We start from the raw sequence: 23981 nt of genomic DNA on the forward strand, positions 1-23981 counted from the left end.
GGCAACCGAATAGTAAATACTGAGTTTTCAATATTTTTCATTTTACTTTTTAGGATCGTTAACGGTTTCTAGAAAAAAAAATATCGAAGAATTCCATTTCATGAAATCTCAGCTCCCTTATCCTCTCAAAAAATGTTGTGTAATTTTTGTACTGTGATTTTTGGTGTTTTGTACAGTACAGGGGTACTTGTAGATCTTTCTTACTTATTCTTAAACCGAACAACAGAAACGACTTTATGTCTTTGGTTGCTGGCTGAAATGTATAAGTAAAACTTTTATAAGTTCAAATACTTTATTCTGGATGCGCACATAAAATCAGTCTCACAATGCACAATTATAAATTCAAATAATTAATGACATACATTTCAAAGTCAATACTAGTAAAATAAAATACTTAAATCTTGAACACATATATGTACTTTGGTGTGATAACATTTATCCCCAATACTGACTAAATAATATAACTAAATATCTTTTTAAAATAAACATTAAAATAAACATTAAGTTCTTTAAATCAAAGTCTTAATTGGCGTTCTCTAAATATAAATAGTTTGATATTCAATTATCATTAAAATGTTCATAGGTCTTTATCTATCTAATATACATAAAACAGTATAACTATTTAAACAGGGAACCAGTTCATTTAACAAGTAAAAGAAGTTTACTTCATATAAAAAGCTATTTAATATTTCTTAAATAAAACCTGTAATTTATATTTAAAATATGACTAAAGCTTTAACAATATAATGTTAATTAAATATTGAATTTGTTACAAAACAATTAAAGTAAATAACTGCTCCCTATTTCACCTGCAATAACTAGTCCCTTTTTTGTAGTTTCTTGTTAAAGTGTGACGCACAGAAATGATATAATAAAAGTATTTTAAACTTGTATTTTATAATAATTAAGAACAAAATTAAACAATAGAAACGTTTGCACACACACATACTATTTACATAATGTTTCCTAAATCTATTTTTAGCTTTTATCAGTTTACAAGGCAAATCCTTTTTACAATATCAATGATTAAAAAACCTTCTTGAGATGTGTTCTTAATAATGCGTTTTTAGTCGAAGTAAGCTTTAAGCATAGGACAATATTTCTTACCATAGTTTTGAGCATAAAATGCCAGAAATACATTTTGGATAAGAGCGTTGTCTTTCAACACACAAATACAGAATTATCTCCCTTTAGTTTCTTAATAAAATAATGCACAACCTACAACACTTGTTAACGTACCGATAAGATTGTAAAATAAGTAAAGAAAACATTTCTTCATTTAAACATGTGTATTAACAATAAGTAATAATAATATCATATCAAAATAGAATAAAAATCATATTAGAAATAAAATAAAAATCATATTAAAATAAATAAACACTAACCTGAAATGTATAAGTAAAACTTTTATAAGTTCAAATACTTTATTCTGGATGCGCACATAAAATCAGTGCGGCATCCAGGGACGCATTGCTTTTTATACCAGATTAAGAATTAAGAACCATTGACCAATGAAATAAAAGAATCTAAATAGTTTCCAAGACAAAGTATATTTTTATCGCGTCAGTAAATAATTTAAACTCTCTATCCCCTAAAGGTATGGCCTGAGCTTATGGTGATGTAACACAATGGGCCTTAATTGTCTGTTTCCTTATTATCAGGTCTTACAAAAAATGAAGGAGATAAATTGATTTACTAATCCCTTTTGTTCTTCTTGACCAAAAGCTTTTCACACTTAGTTACAAACAAGAATTGAGCTATTTAAAATGACATATAAAATTTTGAATATTAATAAAAAAAAAGAAATAAAATATTTTCATTTATCAAATTATATAAAGATTTAAATTTCAAAGCTAAATTATGAGAAACAATTTCTTGCTGAAATTGTTATTTACTAAATTATAAACTAAAAACTTTATTTACAAAATGTACAAATTCACACTATGACAATTCTCCCTTGCTACCTTTGCTTTGGACCCCAAAGCTAAATTATGAAAGAAAGGTGTTAAAGTTAAAGTTCTACTAAGATGGTATGGGTAAAAGACTGTGACAATGTCGCGCGACTTTAAGATGTTATTTAACCCGAAATAGTACCTTACTGATATATAACAGTCTTCCTAACATGATTTATCTTTCCTTTCATTTTCCTAAAAACATACTACAAAAATATGAAAATTAACATTCAATAAAACATATATATATATACATAATGAAACATGACATATTATGGTATAAGCAATTGTAATGTACTGTGGATCAAGGTATTCAAATACTAAAATGTTTTTACCATTATGCAATCACTGAAAATGTTTTTTACATTTACAATTGTGGATACAAAGTGTTGATTTTGTTATCCTCTTTTATTTGATCTTGACCAGGTAACACTGTACAATATCCATTGTGAACAATCATAACATATGCACAAAATGGCTGACGTAATATTTTACGTAATTTATACCATGTTTGAAAATTTAGACGAATGCTTGTTGGAACTGATATTGACTGAGAGGTTAATTTGTTTGTAACATTAAAATCTGTCCAAGTTGCAAAACGTTTACAAGATGGAAAAGTGGAAATACTGACACGGTTTATAATAGGAGTATCAATATTCCAATAAGATGGACACAGAGATAATGAGAGTATATTTACAATGACACATTGACCTCCACAAGTTATTTCAACAGCTAAACTTGTTCCAGACTTTTGTTTGTTGCTTTTATATATACACACAATTATAATAATGAGAATGAATAAAACAATTATGCTTAGTAAAACAGAAGCATGTACCCATGAAAATTCATTTGTTATATAAGACATGAAATCTGTAGTATTTTCACTATTTGTCTTAGTTACTTTTTCATTATAAATGAATGACGGTACAGTTTGAGATTTTACATTTGAGACTTGTTTTAAAATAAGCATTGCAATGGCCATTTTGCGAACCTTGAAAAATAAATAGATGCATACTATGAATGATAAACATCCAATTGTAAGAGCAACAAAAATTAAAATTGCGTTAAGATCTGGCCACTCACTATTGAGGCTGATGTCACCTGTTATCAATGGTTCTGTCAAGGTTTTAAAAATTTGTTCATCTTTTTTAGCTGCTTGAGCCATTTTTCTGAGACTGAGATGATCTTGTTGGTCTGCGACCAGTATGTTTGACATGTTGTGTGAATAAATTTTAAAATTAGGTACTTTTAGTGCAACTTGTGATGGAAATGTTGTGTCACCTAATATGTTGTTTAGTTTAGTTTGGTCAAAGAACTCTGTAAGTAATGCTAAATTTACTGGGTGTAAAACTGAAAGTGCAGAACTTGTATTTGTGTCTAACTGTGTATTTTCATCATAACAATTGATTAGCTTAGGTGCAAAGTAAAGTTTGTGTGATGATATGGAGCATCTACAAGGTACATGCACAATGCAAAGAGGACAAGGAGGGATGACGTGACTGTTATCAGGACATTTAAGTGTTAAGTCATTGTTACTTTTGTAAACTAGGACAGAGGTTGGTGTTAATTCTATAACCTTGTGAACTATGTGATCAAGCAAAAATCTGAAGTTGCACAACTGTTTTACCATTGTTATATTATTAGAGAACAAAGCTACAATGCAACTGGGTCGGTTAATTGGTGTAAGTTGTAAATTAGTATAACAAAATACTGTCATGCCATGCTTACAGTTAGCTAGGTCATCAGTGGACAGTGCAGTATAAAAATCATTGTTATTTGTGATTGCAAAATAATTAGGTAATGACATAAGTTTAGTAGCGTGCGAGGAAGTGCTATTAACTGGGACTGGTAAAGAATAAACTTTGAACAAGTTTAAGGGTTTAGCATGTGCAGAAATAGGAAATTTAACAGTTATATACATTCGGGAGTGGTTACGTGCATAAACAAAATTAGAATGAGTATAATAATAAGAAGGATCAAAATGAGTTAGGTGAAATCCAGGATATGATTCCGACATGATTCGCTGGATTTTATGCATAGAATGTGCTAATATGTGCTTTGGTAACAAAAAAGGTGAGATTCTACCTTCAGCTAAGCTTTGAATACTTGATTGTAGCTGATTTAGGTTTTCTCTCAGAATGTTAGCATTATTTACTAAGGTTATTAATATTTTTGATATATTAGTCATGGAATGCTGAAAAGAAGTCAATGAGTTATAAAATTTGTATGTAATTTGTTTTATTTGTGCTGCATTTGTTTTCACACCGTTCATTAGATTATTTGTTCTGTTGTCTATTAAGGTCATGAACGATGAGAAATGTGAACCATGCTGTTGAAGTACATTGGCCATAACACGAGATCTCTTGTTTAGTTCATTTATGTGTCTGGCTAACAGGTGAACATCACTCATTGTGGCTAAACCAAAAATACCTTTGGCCATAGAGCCAATGAAAGGAAGAAGTGATCTTCCATCTCTTTTGTTATAAAAATATTCAGTTTGTGGTACCAATGTATGAATAGCTTTGATAGTTTCAAATAATTGTGATTCAGTCGAATCATGTAATGAGTGGATAAAATTTACCATACTATTAATATTACTACAATCATTACTATTGTCAATACAAAATGACATTCTTGGTAATTTCACATTTTGTGGTAATTCTACTTCAAATGTATGCAACCACTCTTCTGATGACATATACAGGAATGATTCTTGTTTAAATACTACTCCATAATTAATTCTTTGTATAACATTCATCTTTTCTTCATTTGTCTTTGCTGTTACAGGTTTGATCACTAGACATGTTATAAGGACCATGATTGCCAAAGTTACAGTTTGATGAATGTTCCCAAATTTACCTACAAAGAGACAAAGGAAAAAAAAATTTAATGTGATGAAAGTCGGGATGAATACACACCAGCTGTAATGTGTACTCTAGCACTATTTTCATACAGAACCCTGTATTTTGTTGACCACATCACACTGACCTTAAGCAAATTTTTGATAAATAACAAAAAAATTCCGAAATGTAATAAATAAAAGGCGCCTGGATCATTCAACAAGACTTTAACAATGACATTTCATTTAACTATTAGTTTGGGTCAACATGTCTAGTACACGAATCAAACAAGTAATCTATATAACTTTATTCAAATCATTTTTTTTTTTATCTTTCATTTTGCATTCGGACATATCGAACGTATATATATATATTTTTTTTATATTTCTCTTTATATCTTTATAAAAATAAATTTCATATTCATGTATACTCATATATAATTTTTTTTTTTTTTAATGTCTTTTTCTTTTGAAGAGTGTACGTTTTTTACTTCCATGCTTTGTAAATTTTGAATCAATATATGCAAGAGTATCACTATCAAAGCTTTCATTTGGTTCCCACGTTCTTGTTCCATCATGCCACTCAATACGTATTAATCTTTTTCCATTTCTAAATTTACCCTTAATTGCATCTTTAAAATCATATTTTTTATTTTTATCAATTTCTCTTGTTTGTTGAGACTGGGGGTTTGGTTCTGGCACATTTGCTTGTGGGTTTGGGGTTTTATCTCGAATGGGGGGTTGTTCGGGTTGGGTTTGAGCATCCACATTCATATCTGGGTCATTATTTGCTTGTGAATTTTCAGCATCATCATCTATTTCTCCTTCTGATGAGACTTCATCACCTTCATCAATTTCCTCCTGAGCCCTAAGCACTGCAGGATTATTATAATGCTTCAAATGACAGGCATTTATCATAGACTTGTGAGGCTTATTATTTCTTGTATCTATCAATTTATAAGTATAGTTTTGACCAACGTACTGAATGCGGTAAGGACCTTCAAATTTGTCATACAATTTTCGAGACACACCAACAGGGACTTTATTGATGGCTTTGAGTACCAAATCACCAGCTTCAAAATCTGGTATTTTTGCTTTTTGATCATGTCTCTCTTTGTCATATGCTTTATGACGTTTATCATTTTCTTTTGCAATTTCATGGACAATTTCAAGGTTTGACTGAATTTCTTTTATATGATCTTTAGTTGCTTGACTTAAATTTTCTTTTGGAATTAAAGCAATATCAAAAGGAAGTTTCATTTCTTGACCAAAGACCATATAATAAGGTGAAAATTCAGTTGTATTTGATGCCGGAGATTTTCTAATTGCCATCATGACACTTTGCAAATGAATGGGCCATAGATTTTGATCCTTACCACAATAAGTACGAATTGTTTGCGCTATAGTAGAGTTTTGGCGCTCGACCAAACCATTTGTTTGTGGGTGATATGATGTTGAGTAATTTGAAAAATTTCACAAAGTCCATTAACAATATGGGACATAAAAGATCGACCTCTATCCGAAAATAAAATTCTTGGTGCACCATAGCGACAAATGATTTGGTCATAAATAACTCTAGCTATCTCTTTTGCTCCCTGAGTTCTCAGAGGAAAGGCTTCAGTCCAGCGACTAAATGCATCAATGAGCAGCAACACATAGGAATAACCATCAGGACTTTTTGTGAGGGGTCCTAAAATGTCAATTTGCCATCTTTCAAATCTTTTGACAGGGGGCATTGTACCTAAAGGTGGGTTAAATTTGTTATAATTGCGCTTTGCCATTTGGCAGCGATTGCAAGTTTTCACATACGTTTCTACATCAGCATATATGGTTGGCCACCAATATTTCAAACGTATTGATTCATGCACCTTATCTACGCCTAAATGACCGCCTCCTGCAAGAGAATCATGATAAGAGCGCAGAACATCATTGCGCAAAACCTTAGGTATACAAAGCTGTTTTGTATACTTTTGGTTTTCATCAAGTTTCTTAGATCTGCGCTGATCAAAATGAAACAAAATACCACTTAATATTTGGTAGCGCTCAGATTCAAAAACTGCTTTTCTTGCCATTTTGTCCTCATCGGGCAAATCATCAGTTAAGAGGTATTCTAAAATTGGTTTAAAATCTGGACAATCTTTCTGCATCTGAAATAAATGTTCTTTATCATTGACTGCTTCGTCAATATCTTCTTCAGTTATAGGTGCAACAAAAGCTACTGGATCATCTGGATAAATGAATTCAACATAAATTCTTTCATCTGAGTAACTTGGCAATTGTTTGAAACAATTCTCTATTTCTGAAACAGAAGAAATTTTAGTATTGTGGTTATCACTGGTTTCTATGTCTACCTCATGTGATCTTGGACCTTCTGTTTTCTTCTCATTTGACAGTTGTTGATCCTCTGAAATAAAGAATATATCTTCCTCCATTTGTCCAGAATCTGTAAGGGAAGAATCTTTTTCATTAGTATTAATGTATTCGCGCCTGCTGAGAGCGTCGGCTACTGAATTTGTCTTGCCTTCTTTGTAAATTACATCAAATTTATATGGTTGCAATGCTAATGCCCATCTGCCAATACGCGCGCTAGGATTTTTAACATTGTTTAACCAACATAATGCTTTATGATCAGTTTGAACAGTAAATCTTGAACTTGATAGATATGGGTGGTATGCTTGTACACCACAAATAATTGCTAGACACTCTTTTTCTGTGGTTGTCCAGTTGCGTTCACAAGTTTTTAAAGACCTGCCCCCATATGCAATAGGATGCTCATTTCCCTCACAATCTTTTTGACTTAAAACATAGCCAATGGCTGTGTCAGAAGCATCACAAGTTAAGGTAAAAGGTTCAGTACTTTAAGGGAAAGCTAAAATTGGAGCTTCTAAGAGTTTTTGTTTTAAGTTTTCAAAGGATCTTTGACATTCTTCTGTCCAGACAAACTTTTTATTTTCTTTAGTCAATAGAGCATTCAACGGTGTGGCAATTCTAGAGAAGTTGGGAACAAACTTGCGATAATAATTTGCCATACCAAGAAAACTTTTTACATTTGTTTGAGTTTTTGGAATTGGGAATTCACTAACGGCTGTGGTTTTCTCTGGATCTACTTCCACACCATTTTTAGAAATAAAATGACCAAGAAATTTCAATCTTTTCACTGCAAAATGACATTTTTTTGGTTGTAATCTTAAATTGAACTTGTCCAATCTTTCAAAAACTTGTGATAAATGTTCCAAATGTTGGTCAAAATTTTCACTGAAGATCAGTATATCATCTACATATACAAGGACTGATTTCCAATTCATTTCTCTAAGTATTGAAGTCATTAATGTTTGAAATGAGACTGGGGAATTTGCTAAACCATAAGGTAGTCTTTTCCATTCATAAATGCCATTTTGTGTGATAAATGCAGCTTTATGTTTTGTTTCTTGGTCTAATGGAATCTGCCAAAAACTACTTTTAAGGTCGACACAACTAAATACTTTAGATTTCATTTCGCCAATTGTGTCGAACACACTTTCTAGCCTTGGCAAAGGAAAGTTCATAGGAATTGTGATAAGGTTCAGTTTCCTATAGTCAATCGCGAACCTTAGCTCAGATGTGTTTTTCTTAGCCACTAAAATAACTGGTGAATGCCATACTGAATTTGATGGTTCTATTATACCATTCTTTTCCATTTCATCAACTTGTTTGTTTATTTCAGTTTGTTGTTTATGAGAAGTCCTATAAAAGGGTAAACTTACTGGTGATGCGCCTGGAATTGTTTCAATTCTATGAAAGTAGGCATTTGTAACTCCTAATTCACTAAGATCATTTGCAAAAATGTGTTTGTAAGTCTTCAGTAATTTTAGAAGCTTTTGCTTTTGACTTTCATTTAAATCTGAATGTTCAAGATCAAAATCTTGACTTAATTTTTCTTTACTTTTACTTTGATGATTTTTTTTATTTGTTGCATTTTGCTTTTCTATTTGATTCAATTCCTTAGGTTCAAATGGTAAAATATCAGCATCATTAACATTATAAACCTGTGCTAATATTTCTCTTCTTTTTAACAAAATGTCTGAGTTTGTTGGGTTTAGAAGTTTTAAGATAGCTTTACCTTTGTGTACAGTCACAACACATTTTGCACCAATCAAGTGTTTGAGTGTTAATGTAGGTCTTGGTTCCAATAAAACTTGATCACCATTTTTGAATTTTGAAACAGATATAGTAATGATTGATTCAGACTTTTTTGGAATGGTAATTGCTTCTGTTGTTCTAGCTAAACAAAATATTTCTTTTATTTGACTCACAAGAGCCTCTTTTCCATCATTTAAATATAATGTTTTGTTGCCACAATCAATTTTACCATTAAAATGATTGATAAAATCAAAGCCTAAAATCAATGAATGATGAACATTTTCAACTACATTCAATGGGTATTTAAATATTTTTCCATCAATCATGATGTCTATTTCAATTTTGCCCAAAACATTTAACTTCTGCCCACTTACTCCTTTTATTTTCAAATAGGTTGGCGGTTTAAGCCTGTTTTGAGCATACCCAGTTTTGTCTAAGAGTTCTTTGTTAATTATGCTTATGGAAGCCCCTGTGTCAATTAGCCCATGTGTTTTTCTTTTGTCTATTATGACATCAATTGTATTTTGTTGCAGAGGAGTTGTAAAGCCAACTTCTGCACAATCATTATCTCTGTGCCTATCTATAGTCAAATGCCTATGGATAGGCGCGAATCCCTAAAATACACGAGGTTTATGTTTGTTCCAACAAGCATTATATATGTGACCTGGTAATTTACAGTGATTGCATATCTTAAATTTAGCATAACAAGTTTTAGGTGATCCACAGCACTTACCACATCTATGACATTCTTGATTGTTCATGTTAGGTCTTTGTTGTTGACTTCTCTGTTGTGGGTACTGGTTCTGTTCTTGTTGTTGGTATTGGTTCTGCTGTTGTGGGTACTGGTTCTGCTGTTGTGGGTACTGGTTCTGCTGTTGTGGGTACTGGTTCTGCTGTCTTTGTTGGTATGGCCTTTGTTGTCGGTATGAATTTTGTTGTGGATAGTTAGATCTCTGTTGTTGGTATTGCCTATGTTGACTATTTTGTTGTCCATTATTTCCCGAAACAGCTGCTATGACTGCATCATTTTCAAGTCTTATTTGCTCTAACTTTGAATCCAGGTGTTGTGTTATGTAATTCACTGATGCATGGAAATCACTGTCTTGTTCTTTACTTGTCACACGTAGGGTAGTTTCTGCCAAATTTGCTTTTACTCTTAGATCTTCTATATTGATCGGACTTTGGGGCATAACAATCCTAGCGATCGTAGCTTTCAAACCTCTCATGGCTTTTGTCATCAATTGTATTTCTTGCAGGTTTGCGTCTGCACACATCTTCATGACACGGTGAATGTAGTCATCTACACTTTCTGAGTTTCCTTGTTCAACTTGAAGCATTTCAACCGTGAGGGGTGTGGGTTTAAATCTTGTATATAACAGTTCTTGCAATCTATTTAGGGTGACCACTTGTTCATTTAGAGTAAGGAACCATTGTTCTGCTTTGCCAGTTAAAAAGTGCGAGAACGATTGAACGATTGTCTGTTCTGTACAATTCATGATATTCATGTATATCATGAAGGACTTGAACCACTGTACTACTGAACTATTTCCATCAAAAGGCTTAATCGGATGGATATGTGGCTTGTTTTGATGATTAGTCATGTTAGTGTTGAACTGACTTACTGGTATGACTGGTGTTGAATTTGGAATCTGGGAAACTGCTGACATCACTGTAGTTGGTTGTGGTGTTTGTTGTATCACTGTAGTTGGTTGTGGCGTTGGTTGTATCACTGTACTTGTTGATGTAGTTGTAGACGGTAATGGGGGTGCTGGGGGTGGTCCTGATGGCGGCAATATAGATGACGATGTTGTGTTGGTTGATGTTGAAGCTAAATTTCTATTTGAATTCACTGGTGTACCACCTGCAGGCATGTTGATAGTAGGGCTTGCTGTTGTTGTTGTTCCCCTTGTTTTCATAACCAGTCAATTTCTCTCTCCGGGATTTTTGGATCACTCCACCACTTTTTGTACTGTGATTTTTGGTGTTTTGTACAGTACGGGGGTACTTGTAGATCTTTCTTACTTATTCTTAAACCGAACAACAGAAACGACTTTATGTCTTTGGTTGCTGGCTGAAATGTATAAGTAAAACTTTTATAAGTTCAAATACTTTATTCTGGATGCGCACATAAAATCAGTCTCACAATGCACAATTATAAATTCAAATAATTAATGACATACATTTCAAAGTCAATACTAGTAAAATAAAATACTTAAATCTTGAACACATATATGTACTTTGGTGTGATAACATTTATCCCCAATACTGACTAAATAATATAACTAAATATCTTTTTAAAATAAACATTAAAATAAACATTAAGTTCTTTAAATCAAAGTCTTAATTGGCGTTCTCTAAATATAAATAGTTTGATATTCAATTATCATTAAAATGTTCATAGGTCTTTATCTATCTAATATACATAAAACAGTATAACTATTTAAACAGGGAACCAGTTCATTTAACAAGTAAAAGAAGTTTACTTCATATAAAAAGCTATTTAATATTTCTTAAATAAAACCTGTAATTTATATTTAAAATATGACTAAAGCTTTAACAATATAATGTTAATTAAATATTGAATTTGTTACAAAACAATTAAAGTAAATAACTGCTCCCTATTTCACCTGCAATAACTAGTCCCTTTTTTGTAGTTTCTTGTTAAAGTGTGACGCACAGAAATGATATAATAAAAGTATTTTAAACTTGTATTTTATAATAATTAAGAACAAAATTAAACAATAGAAACGTTTGCACACACACATACTATTTACATAATGTTTCCTAAATCTATTTTTAGCTTTTATCAGTTTACAAGGCAAATCCTTTTTACAATATCAATGATTAAAAAACCTTCTTGAGATGTGTTCTTAATAATGCGTTTTTAGTCGAAGTAAGCTTTAAGCATAGGACAATATTTCTTACCATAGTTTTGAGCATAAAATGCCAGAAATACATTTTGGATAAGAGCGTTGTCTTTCAACACACAAATACAGAATTATCTCCCTTTAGTTTCTTAATAAAATAATGCACAACCTACAACACTTGTTAACGTACCGATAAGATTGTAAAATAAGTAAAGAAAACATTTCTTCATTTAAACATGTGTATTAACAATAAGTAATAATAATATCATATCAAAATAGAATAAAAATCATATTAAAAATAAAATAAAAATCATATTAAAATAAATAAACACTAACCTGAAATGTATAAGTAAAACTTTTATAAGTTCAAATACTTTATTCTGGATGCGCACATAAAATCAGTGCGGCATCCAGGGACGCATTGCTTTTTATACCAGATTAAGAATTAAGAACCATTGACCAATGAAATAAAAGAATCTAAATAGTTTCCAAGACAAAGTATATTTTTATCGCGTCAGTAAATAATTTAAACTCTCTATCCCCTAAAGGTATGGCCTGAGCTTATGGTGATGTAACACAATGGGCCTTAATTGTCTGTTTCCTTATTATCAGGTCTTACAAAAAATGAAGGAGATAAATTGATTTACTAATCCCTTTTGTTCTTCTTGACCAAAAGCTTTTCACACTTAGTTACAAACAAGAATTGAGCTATTTAAAATGACATATAAAATTTTGAATATTAATAAAAAAAAAGAAATAAAATATTTTCATTTATCAAATTATATAAAGATTTAAATTTCAAAGCTAAATTATGAGAAACAATTTCTTGCTGAAATTGTTATTTACTAAATTATAAACTAAAAACTTTATTTACAAAATGTACAAATTCACACTATGACATAATGATCGAAATAAATAATTCTGATAATACAAACTAAATTAAAAATCATGCAACAACTAATTAAGATACGAAAACTACGCAATTTTGACACGTTAACAAATATAACCAACAAGTATCATGTGTTTTAGAAAGTGGTTTATAGTTATTATTTTAATTATTATAATGCATTTATCTGTATGAAAACAATATTTTTCTATATATAAAAAACAAACCAAAACAAAATACCTATAACAAACAGAAACACAAATCTATATTTAGAGTTTAAAGGTCGTGTCAATTTCAACTCAGTTCGTTTTAGGTCTGTTTGATTCATTCACTTGTGCATTACAAAGTTATTCCTTAAAGAATCATAAACAAAGTGTTTTAGAAACGTTAAAATCGCTATCAAATAAATCGTTAAGCTAGCAAATCTGGAAACCTCTAATACCCTGTTACTTATTTGTTACCTATTCGTTACTCATTCCCTATTTCCTATGCGTTACCTATTCGTAACTTATTCCCTATTCCCTATTTGTTACCCATTCGTTACGTATTCCTTATTCCCTATGCGTTACGTTATACCTATTCGTTATTTATTCTCTATTCCCTATTCGTTACTTATTCCTTATTCATTACTTATTCGATTTTTGATATCCTCACCCTTTTTAATTTTTGTCGAGCCTTTAACTTTTGTTGCAGAACGCTTTACATAGGAATAGTGATCCGGCGGCGGCGGCGACTACGGCGGCTACGGCGGCGGCGGTGTTAGCTAACTTTTTAAAAACTTTACATTTTGGAAGTTGGAAGAACTGGATGCTTCATACTTTGTATATGGATGCCTCATGTTACGAAGTTTCTGTCAGTCACATGTCAAATGTCCTTGACCTCATTTTCATGGTTCAGTGACCACTTGAAAAAAAAGTTAAGATTTTTTGTAGTGTTGAATTCTCTCTTATTTTAAGTAATAGGATAGTTATATTTGGTATGTGCGTACCTTGTAAGGCCTCATGCCCGTCAGACAGTTTTCACTTAACCTCGACCTCATTTCATGGATCAGTGAACAAGGTTAAGTTTTGGTGGTCAAGTCCATATCTCAGATACTATAAGCAATAGGGCAAGTATATTCGGTGTATGGAAGGACTGTAAGGTGTCCATGTCCAACTTTCAGGTGTCATCTGCCTTGACCTTATTTTCATGGTTCAGTGGTTATAGTTAAGTGTTTGTGTTTTGGTCTCTTTTTCTCATACTTTACACAATAGATCTACAATATTTGTTGTATGGAATGATTGTAAGGTGTACATGTCTAGCGTGCAGATGTCATCTGACCTTGACCTCATTTTCATGGTTGAGTGGTCAAAGTTAAGTTTTTGAGTTTTGGTCTTTTTATCTAATACTATATGCTATAAATCAACTATATTTGGTGTATGGAAATATAATATGATCTGTATGTCAGTCGCACAGGTTTTATTTGACCTCGACCTCATTTTTACGGTTCATTGCTCAGTGTTAAGTTTTTGTGTTTTGGTCTATTTTTCTTAAACTATAAGTAAGAGGTCAACTATTATATTTGTTGTATGAAAGCATTGTTAGCTGTACATGTCTGTCTGGCATGTTTCATCTGACCTTGACCTCATTTTCATGGTTCATTGGTCTTTGTTATCTTGGTTAATGTTAAGTTATGTGACAGTTGTTATAAAGCTTTACACTTAAGACTATCAACATAATATCAATGATTAGTAAAGAAGGCGAGACATTTCAGCGTGTGCACTCTTGTTTATATTCTTATCTCTTGTTATAGATCTAAATTTGTTGAGGTAAAATGACCTTTTTATGACCTATTTATATGTGTTTGTGCTCAACTGATCCTGTTCCTTGATGTTAGATACTTATTTGTTTATTATTTGATTTTTATACGTTCTACCTTTTAAATGTTTTATATTCGTATGTTTGAAGATCTGGTTCTTGGTTCGAAGAGGTGAAATCACCTTTTAAGCGCTTGTATAAAAATGAACATTTTAAAAAATGATTTTCGATTGTGTTCTTGTCTCTGGCTGTAACTATGTGTTCTTAGAGATAAAATAACCATATTAGCGTGTATGTACCCGTTCCAGCGCTCGGTTTATACCCTGTAACTTCAATGTTCCTTAATCGCTTTTAATACGCGTGGTATACGTTGCACCTTGGAATAAATCGATTATCTATTGCTTTCATGTCTCTGGCGGTAATTGTGTGTTCTCTGAAGTGAAAAAACCCTATTAGCGCATATGTACCCGTTTCAGCGCAACACTGATACCCTGTTACTTATTCGTTTCTTATTCGCTTACAAAACGTGTTGTAGTGGTTAGTGCATTGGACTTCTAACACAATGGTTCCTGGTTCAATTCCCGTTCGGGATGAAAATTTCAGGAACTCAATTTTCGGCTCTCCCTTGACACCATTTGCGAGTGAACGATGATAGTCCGTCGGAAGGGGACGATAAATGGCTGACCCGTGTTAAGAGAGAGCCATATATCTTACACGTTAAAGACACCCTTGTAGATTTCGAAAAAAAGTAGGCTGATGCCGCTACAAGGCAGCACTCGCACCCACAAAGTGGAAAGGGATAAATATAGTATTAATTGCATAACAGTGTGGTCGACAGTAAAACGTTTGTAGGTTGTAACTTGTTTGTCAACGACTATGATTTTATGCTCACCCAGTCTGTCAGAGGCCTTCCAGTGGGGATTGAAATATTCACTTGTTACACATTCCGATACATAAAATGAAACTTTCTTTTTACAAAGCTTGAAATGAATTTGTTTTAAATATTTATTATAATCATCACATACAACCGTGTCATTTATAAGAATAATAATGTTCAGAGATGATATTATTCAATAATAATAATAAAAAAAAGGTTTATCCATTGTAAAAAAACTATTAAGTTGATGGGGTTAATTCACAAAATATCTCATTGATTAAGAGCACAACTACTTCTACGGTGTGATCATTTAAGAATGGGCTACTATTTATTCAATGCGTATACAAGTGGGTTTTGTTCGTGAAGAGTTCTGGATAATGAAAAAATCATTTGATTTCTTTGTTTAATACCATAAAACGATTCATTCTTTCAGATATTTGTCACTTTGCCTTATCTTCAAGTCCAACACAATTTCTCACGTTTCTTACAAAACTTATATTCTTGTGATGTATTCTTTTGTTGAAAAAAAAATGTATAGATATAGATAGATATAGGAAGATGTGGTATGAGTGCCAATGAGACAACTCTCCTCCCAAGTAATAATTCATAAAAGTAAACCATTATAGGTCAAGGTACGACCTGCAACACGGAGCCTTGGCTCACACCGAACAGCAAGTTATAGAGGGCCCAAAACTACTAGTGTAAAACCATTCAAACGGGAAAACCAACGAGAAACGAAAAACACATATGAACTACATAAACAGACGACATCATGCATTGTAACTTTTAAAGCCAATTAAGTAAAAAAAATAATCTGAAAGAACGTGCGATATCATATTAGAAAAATTGATGGTCAAACCATAAAAAAAAATCAAGTAAAGAATTTTAAGTATTCAACCCTCAGATTCAACCTTTATAGCTTGCTGTTCGGTGTGAGCCAAGACTCCGTGTTGAAGGCCATTTTTATTTATTTTCCAATTATAAAGGTTATTCCTGATTAGTATTTTTATTATTTTATTTAGGCGTTTAGAACCTTTGGTGACCTCACAGTTTAAATTTCTATGATAAGTACGTCGTGAGCAGTGGGCATTACAGACGAACGTTCACCTAATTTTCCCCAGTCAATGAATGGCCATATCTACACTGTTATGAATTTCATTCTAAGTTGCAAAACTTGTTTCCCAATCCACTATCAATAAATATGTTTAAATTAAAAATAAAACGTGTGTTACGCGTTGCACTTAAAAAAAAAAAAAGACATATGTGTGTGTCTCTGGTGGTAACTGTCGGTTTTTAGAGGTGAAATAACCCTAATAGAACATATGTGCCCGTTTCAGCGCTCGACTGATACCCTGTTACTTATTCGTTCCTAATTCGCTTTTAATACGCGTGGTATACGTTGCACCTTGAAATAAATCGATTATCGATTACTTTCACGTCTCTGGTGGTAATTATGTGCTCTCTGAGTTGAAAAAACCCTATTAGCGCATATGTACTCATTTCACCGCTACACTGATACCCTGGTACGTATTCGTTCCTTATTCGCTTTTAAAACGTGTGTTATGCGTTGCACTTATTTTTGTGCCTATGGTGGTAACTGTCGATTCTTAGAGGTGAAATAACCTTAATCGAACAGATGTACTCGTTTCACCGCTCGACTGATACCCTGTTACTTATTCGTTCCTTATTCGCTTTCAATACGCGTGCTATGCGTTGCACCTTGAAATAAGAAGTAACGAATAAGTAACAAGGTATAAACCGGGCGCTGGAACGGGTACATACGCGCTAAAAGGGTTATTTCATCTCTAAGAACACATTGTTACCATCAGAGACATGAACACAAATGAAAATCTTTTTCTAAAAGGTGCAACGTACAACAAACGTATTATAAGCGAATAAGTAACGAATAGGTAACAAGGTATTAACCGAGCGCTGGAACGGGTACATGCGCGCTATTAGGGTCATTTCATCTCTAAGAACACATTATTACCACCAGAGACATGAACACAATTAAAAAACAATTTATTTCATGGTGCAACGTATACCCTGCGCATTAAAAGCGAATAAGTAACGAATAAGAAACCGGGTATTATCCGAGCGCTGGAACGGGTACATGTATACGCGCTAATAGGGGTATTTCATCTATAAGAACACATTATTACCACCAGAGATATGAACACAATTAAAAATCCTTTTCTTAAAGGTGCAACGTACAACAAACGTATTAAAAGCAATTATGTAACGAATAAGTAACAGGGTATTAACCGAGCGCTGGAACGGGTACATGCACGCCAATAGAGTCATTTCATCTCTAAGAACTCATTGTTACCACCAGAGACATGGACACAAATGAAAATCCATTTCTAAAAGGTGCAACGTACAACAAACGTATTATAGGCGAATAAGTAACGAATAAGTAGCAGGGTATTAACCGAGCGCTGGAACGGTAATATGCATGCTCATAGGGTCATTTCATCTCTAAGAACACATTGTTACCACCAGAGACATGAACACAATTAAAAAACGATTTATTTCAAGGTGGAACGTATACTTACCCCGCGCATTAAAAGCGAACAAGGAACGAATAAGTAACAGGGTATTATCCAAGCGCTGGAACGGGTACATGCACGCTAATAGAGTCATTTGATCTCTAAGAAGAAATTGTTACCACCAGAGACATGGACACAACTGAAAATCCTTTTCTAAAACGAACGTACAACAAACGTAATATAAGTGAATAGGTAACGAATAGTATCAGGGTATTAACCGAGCGCTGGAACGGGTACATGCGCGCTATTAGGGTCATTTAATCTCTAAGAACACATTGTTACAACCAGAGACATGAACACAATTGAAAATCCTTTTCTAAAAGGTGCAACGTACAACAAACGTATTATAAGTGAATAGGTAACGAATAGGTAACAGGGTATTAACCGAGCGCTGGAACGGGTACATATGCGCTAATAGGGTCATTTCATCTCTAAGAACACATTGTTACCACCAGAGACACGAACACAATTAAAAAAACGAGTTATTTCAAGGTGCAACGTATACCCTGCGCATTAAAAGCGAATAAGGAACGAATAAGTAACCGGGTATTATCCGAGCGCTGGAACGGGTACATAAGCGTTAATAGGGGTATTTCATCTATAAGAACACATTATTACCACCAGCGATATGAACATAATTGAAAATCCTTTTCTAAAAGGTACAACGTACAACAAACTTATTAAAAGCGAATAAGTAACGAATAGGTAACGAATAGGTAACAGGGTATTAACCGAGCGCTGGAACGGGTACATGCACGCTAATAGTGTCATTTGATCTCTAAGAACACATTGTTACCAGCAGAGACATTTACACAATTGAAAATCCTTTTCTAAAAGGTGCAACGTACAACAAACGTATTATAAGTGAATAGGTAACGAATAGGTAACGAATAGGTAACAGGGTATTAACCGAACGCTGGAACGGGTAAATGCGCTCTAATAGGGTCATTTCATCTCTAAGAACACATTGTTACCACCAGAGACATGAACAGAATTACAAAACGATTTATTGCAAGGTGCAACGAATACCCTGTGCATTAAAAGCGAATAAGGAACGAATAAGTAACAGGGTATTATCAGAGCGCTGGAACGGGTACCTACGCGCTAATAGGGGTATTTCATCTATAGGAACACATTATTACCACCAGAGATATGAACACAATTGAAAATCCTTTTCTAAAAGGTGCAACGTACAACAAACGTATTAAAAGCGAATAAGTAACTAATATTTAACAGGGTATTATCCGAGCGCTGGAACGGGTACATATGCGCTTATAGAGTTATATCACCTCTAAGAACTTAAATCTGCCACCAGAGACAACAAAATAATTGAAAATCATGTTTTAAAAGGTGCAACGTATGATACACGTAGTACATGCGATTTATAAGCGAGTGATGGAACGAATTAAACAAGGTAATATCATGCTTCGAAACGATGTACACCCTGCTAACATGTTTAACCCCACCACATTATTTTAGTATGTGCCTGTCCCTAGACAAGAGCCTGAAATTAAGTAGTTATCGTTTGTTTTTGTGTTACATATTTGTTTTCCGTTTATTTTTTTGTATATGAAATACGGCTGTTAGTTTTGTTGTTTGAATTGTTTGAAATTGTCATGTATAATACTTACGGTGTAATGTGTCCTTCGTTATGAAGAATGTGACAATATTTGTAAGAGCTATTGCAATCAAGGAACAAACAATGATGACAAATAACAACCGCAATGAGATCTGTTTCTTTTTACAACTATTATTGTCTGCATGTATCAGCTGAAAACTGGGTAGAGTAACCTGGACATCATTAGAAGGACCTTCCTTTTGCACTGAACGTATTGTGTTGGTCTTTGTTATTTGACTTTCGGCGAACTCATTGCAAAAGTCGGAATCCGTGATCTCTGAGTGTCCGAAACTTGTCTCGACAAAGGTGTTGCGTTGAGCATTTGCCATTTTGTTTTTCAGGTTAGAGCTGAAAAAAAAATTCGTTGTGGTGAAAACACTCAATTTTATTTAAAAGAAAACTACATGATATAAGGACAGTTTATTTGCTAAAGGACTTATAGTTTTGATGACAATTTTATTTGTTTTAAATCAACGAAACTTATGGGTTGAAATCCGAATCACATTATAAATGCGTTTATTAATAATAAGGCCAGTTTTTGTATTTCGTTTAGACCCCTCTATAGTATTTTCACAAAAGTTATTAGAAACGAACTATTTTTGGAAAATAAAATGTAAACCATAATGATAAGTTGGTTATTACCACTGCTAATAAACCTTTTTCTGTCACAGAGAAGCAGCTGTTCTCTTTGTTACAGGGTCGATGCCACTGCTAGTGGACGTTTCGTCCCCGATGGTATCACAAGCCCAGTAGTCAACACTTCGGTGTGGACATGAATATCAATAATGTGGTCATTTTTATAAATTTCCTGTTTACAAAGCTTTGAAATTTTCGAAAAACTAAGGATTTTCTTATCCCAGGCATAGATTACCTTAGCCGTATTTGGCACAACTTTTTGGAATTTTGTATCCTCAATGCTCTTCAACTTTGTACTTGTTTGGCTTTATAAATATTTTGATATGAGCGTCACTGATGAGTCTTATGTAGACGAAACGCGCGTCTGGCGTACTAAATTATAATCCTGGTACCTTTGATAACTATTTACACCACTGGGTCGATGCCACTGCTGGTGGACGTTTCGTCCCCGAGGGTATCACCAGCCCAGTAGTCAACACTTCGGTGTTGACATGAATATCAATAATGTGGTCATTTTTATAAATTTCCTGTTAACAAAGCTTTGAAATTTTCGAAAAACTAAGGATTTTCTTATCCCAGGCATAGATTACCTTAGCCGTATTTGGCACAACTTTTTGGAATTTTGGATCCTCAATGCTCTTCAACTTTGTACTTGTTTGGCTTTATAAATATTTTGATATGAGCGTCACTGATGAGTCTTATGTAGACGAAACGCGCGTCTGGCGTACTAAATTATAATCTTGGTACCTTTGATAACTATTTACTGTATGATTTAAAAAAAAAATAGATTGTGTGTAAATGGTCTGTTAATATACATGTCCATTATACTATGTACTCTATTGGCATCATGCGGTGTTTGATTTTTCGAAATAAGCAAGAAATTTTGAGATAAATGTAACGACGTATAGAGGAATGAACATATATTGGATTGAAAACAAACCTGTAATGACGACTTGTCATGACAATAAAGTTGTCAAGAATCATGTCATTTAGTATTTTCCACATCAATTATTTTAGATATAAAAACTAGAGGCTCTAAAGAGCCTGTGTCGCTCACCTTGGTCTATGTGAATATTAAACAAAGGAAGCAGATTGATTCATGAACAAATTGTGTTTTGGTGATGGTGATATGTTTTTACATCTTATTTTACTGAACATTCTTGCTGGTTACAATTATCTCTATCTATAATTCAGGGGAAAATATTAGTAAAAATTTACAAATTTTATGAAAATTGTTAAAAATTGACTTTAAAGGACAATAACTCCTTAGGTGGTCAATTGACCATTTCGGTCATGTTGACTTATTTGTAAATCTTACTTTGCTGAACATTATTGCTGTTAACAGTTTATCTCTATCTATAATAATATTTCAGATAATAACCAAAAACAGCAAAATTTCCTTAAAATTACCAATTTATAGGCAGCAACCCAACAACGGGTTGTCCGATTCATCTGCAAATTTCAGGGCAGATAGATCTTGACCTGATACACTATGTTGCTCCATGTCAGATTTGCTCTAAATGCTTTGGTTTTTGAGTTATCAGCCAAAAACTGCATTTTACCCCTATGTTCTATTTTTAGCCGTGGCGGCCATTTTGGTTGGATGGCCGGATCACCGGACAAATTTTGTAAACTAAATTCCCCAAAGATGATTGTGGCCAAGTTTGGATTAATTTGGCCCAGTAGTTTCAGAGGAGAAGATTTTTGTAAAAGATTACTAAGATTTACGAAAAATGGTTAAAAATTGACCATAAAGGGCAATAACTCCTAAAGGGGTCAACTGACCATTTCGGTCAAGTTGACTTATTTGTAAATCTTACTTTGCTGAACATTATTGCTGTTTACATTTTATCTCTATCCATAATAATATTCAAGATAATAACCAAAAACAGAAATATCAATTGTCTATAATGAACTTATTTTCAATTTATCTTATTAGTCGAAATAGCGTTATGACAGGTAATATTGAAGTGTGAGACAAGACCGCTGGTTTGCAATGCATGATTGTATAACCTTCTCGGATAGTGATTATAATTCCTTTGAGACAACTTTGATCTAAACTCATCTTTTTCAGTCTTTATTTCAGTTATTTGAAGATTTCGGAGAGAATTAAAAAGATATAAATACTATCTGTAAATACTTAAATAAATGCTCTCGCTATGGGTAAAATCTGCAAGATTGTTACATAAAAAAACGATAAGTCTAATCTCTGTCTTGCTATATCAATCTCCAAAGACCAAAGTGTTGCATGACATAAGTACTACCGCCTTGACAAGTATGTTATCCCAAATGAAAAGAAAACGTCAATATTTTTTTTGCGGGGAAAAAAGGGGGGAGGCGTATCCTTATATCATTATATCATGTAATCTGCTTCTCAATTAACTTGGTAATTTTCTGACGGAATCGGATTGGAAAATGCGTTTCCCCGTCTGATATACTGTTATATTCTACGTGTCGATTATACAGTACCGCCTGGCACAATTTGCCCTGACACGATATTTGTTAAGATTGTTTGTAATCTAAAAATGCATGATATATAAATACCACATTTTCCGTTGAGGTTTACTCAATCCTCCCTTTATTTATCTTCATAACTTATATCAAGAACTTCAAATCAGCATTTCAATTAGTGTAATAATAGATAAGAGAACGTGGTATGCGTGCCAATGCCACAACTCTCCATCAAAATCAGAAGGTATACAAATTAAACAGTTTTAGGTCAAAGTACTGTCTTCATCACTTAGACTTTGCTTACAACAAACAGCAAGCTATAAAAGGCCCGACAATGACTAGCCTAATGCTTAAACGCTTCAAACAGGAGAACCGACGTCTAATCTATAAAAAATCGATAATCACCTATGAACCACACCAACAAACGACAACCACTAAACAACATGTTCATGACCATTTCATTGTTAACATAATTATAACATGTATAATGTATTACGAAAGGAACGTAACGAAAGGAACTAAATGCAGATGCAAGCTAGTTTCGTGCTTCAAGAATGATAGTTTATGCACATTCAACGCTGTTCATTAAGATATAAAAATACAGCAATACTACAACAAACAAATCCAATATGAGCTGCAGCATCAGTTATTTGAGCCAACGAGTAATGAGTATGAGTAATATGAAACATTTTTAAAGGATGTCACTATTTATAAAATTGAAATTGAAAACAGGAATTTAGCTCTTAGATAACAATATAACTATCAACTATTTGTATATTTATAACAGAAAGTTATAAATCAAAGTGTTTTTGATGTTTTCTGCATAAAAAATATAACTCTTTACTTATTTATAAATCAGAATCAGAAAAAGAAAAAGATCATTTAAAAGTTACAAATTCTTAATTACTTCATACAAATAATCAAATACATATTGCTATATATAACAATATTCAAGGCTCGTGTAATTAAAAGTTTTCTAGAAAAAAAATAGTGTACTGTTTTTTGTCTTATTTTTCCATTTTCTTTTTTTTTGACGTCTGTATTTATTTATCTTTAATGTTACCTTTCTTGGTGTCACGACAATATCGTCAATAGCATGATGAACAACTGAGTAAACAAGAAATAAATCGACATGTATCTTAATCATAGATTATTTAATATATAGGTTAAATTAAAATCAAAATCAAGTTGCATGCGATAAACGAAAATGGAGAAGCACATGCGTTAGCGATAAGTCATTACAACTTACCAAAACTATAGTCTTTCAGTCTCAATTAAACATCGACAATTTCTAATACAGAATGGAGAAAATGTAAAACCAAAACAAAAAGTAGTCTTATCTATTTATAATTTGTAAGCGGAAAGCCGGAATTTATTCAAAGGACAACAA

The 23981-nt window shown here is 32.9% G+C and overlaps 1 long non-coding RNA gene across 1 annotated transcript; it reads right to left on the bottom strand.

Moving 5' to 3' along the window:
• Positions 1-273: 273 nt before the first annotated feature.
• LOC143082790 (uncharacterized) lies at positions 274-12665 on the bottom strand. Its single transcript, XR_012980470.1, has 2 exons — positions 12114-12665; positions 274-2158 (listed from the first exon to the last, which is right to left on the bottom strand). It is a non-coding gene; the product is annotated as an uncharacterized LOC143082790 (long non-coding RNA).
• Positions 12666-23981: the final 11316 nt, after the last annotated feature.

Source organism: Mytilus galloprovincialis, chromosome 7, assembly GCF_965363235.1.
Source record: "Mytilus galloprovincialis chromosome 7, xbMytGall1.hap1.1, whole genome shotgun sequence".
NCBI lineage: Eukaryota > Metazoa > Mollusca > Bivalvia > Mytilida > Mytilidae > Mytilus > Mytilus galloprovincialis.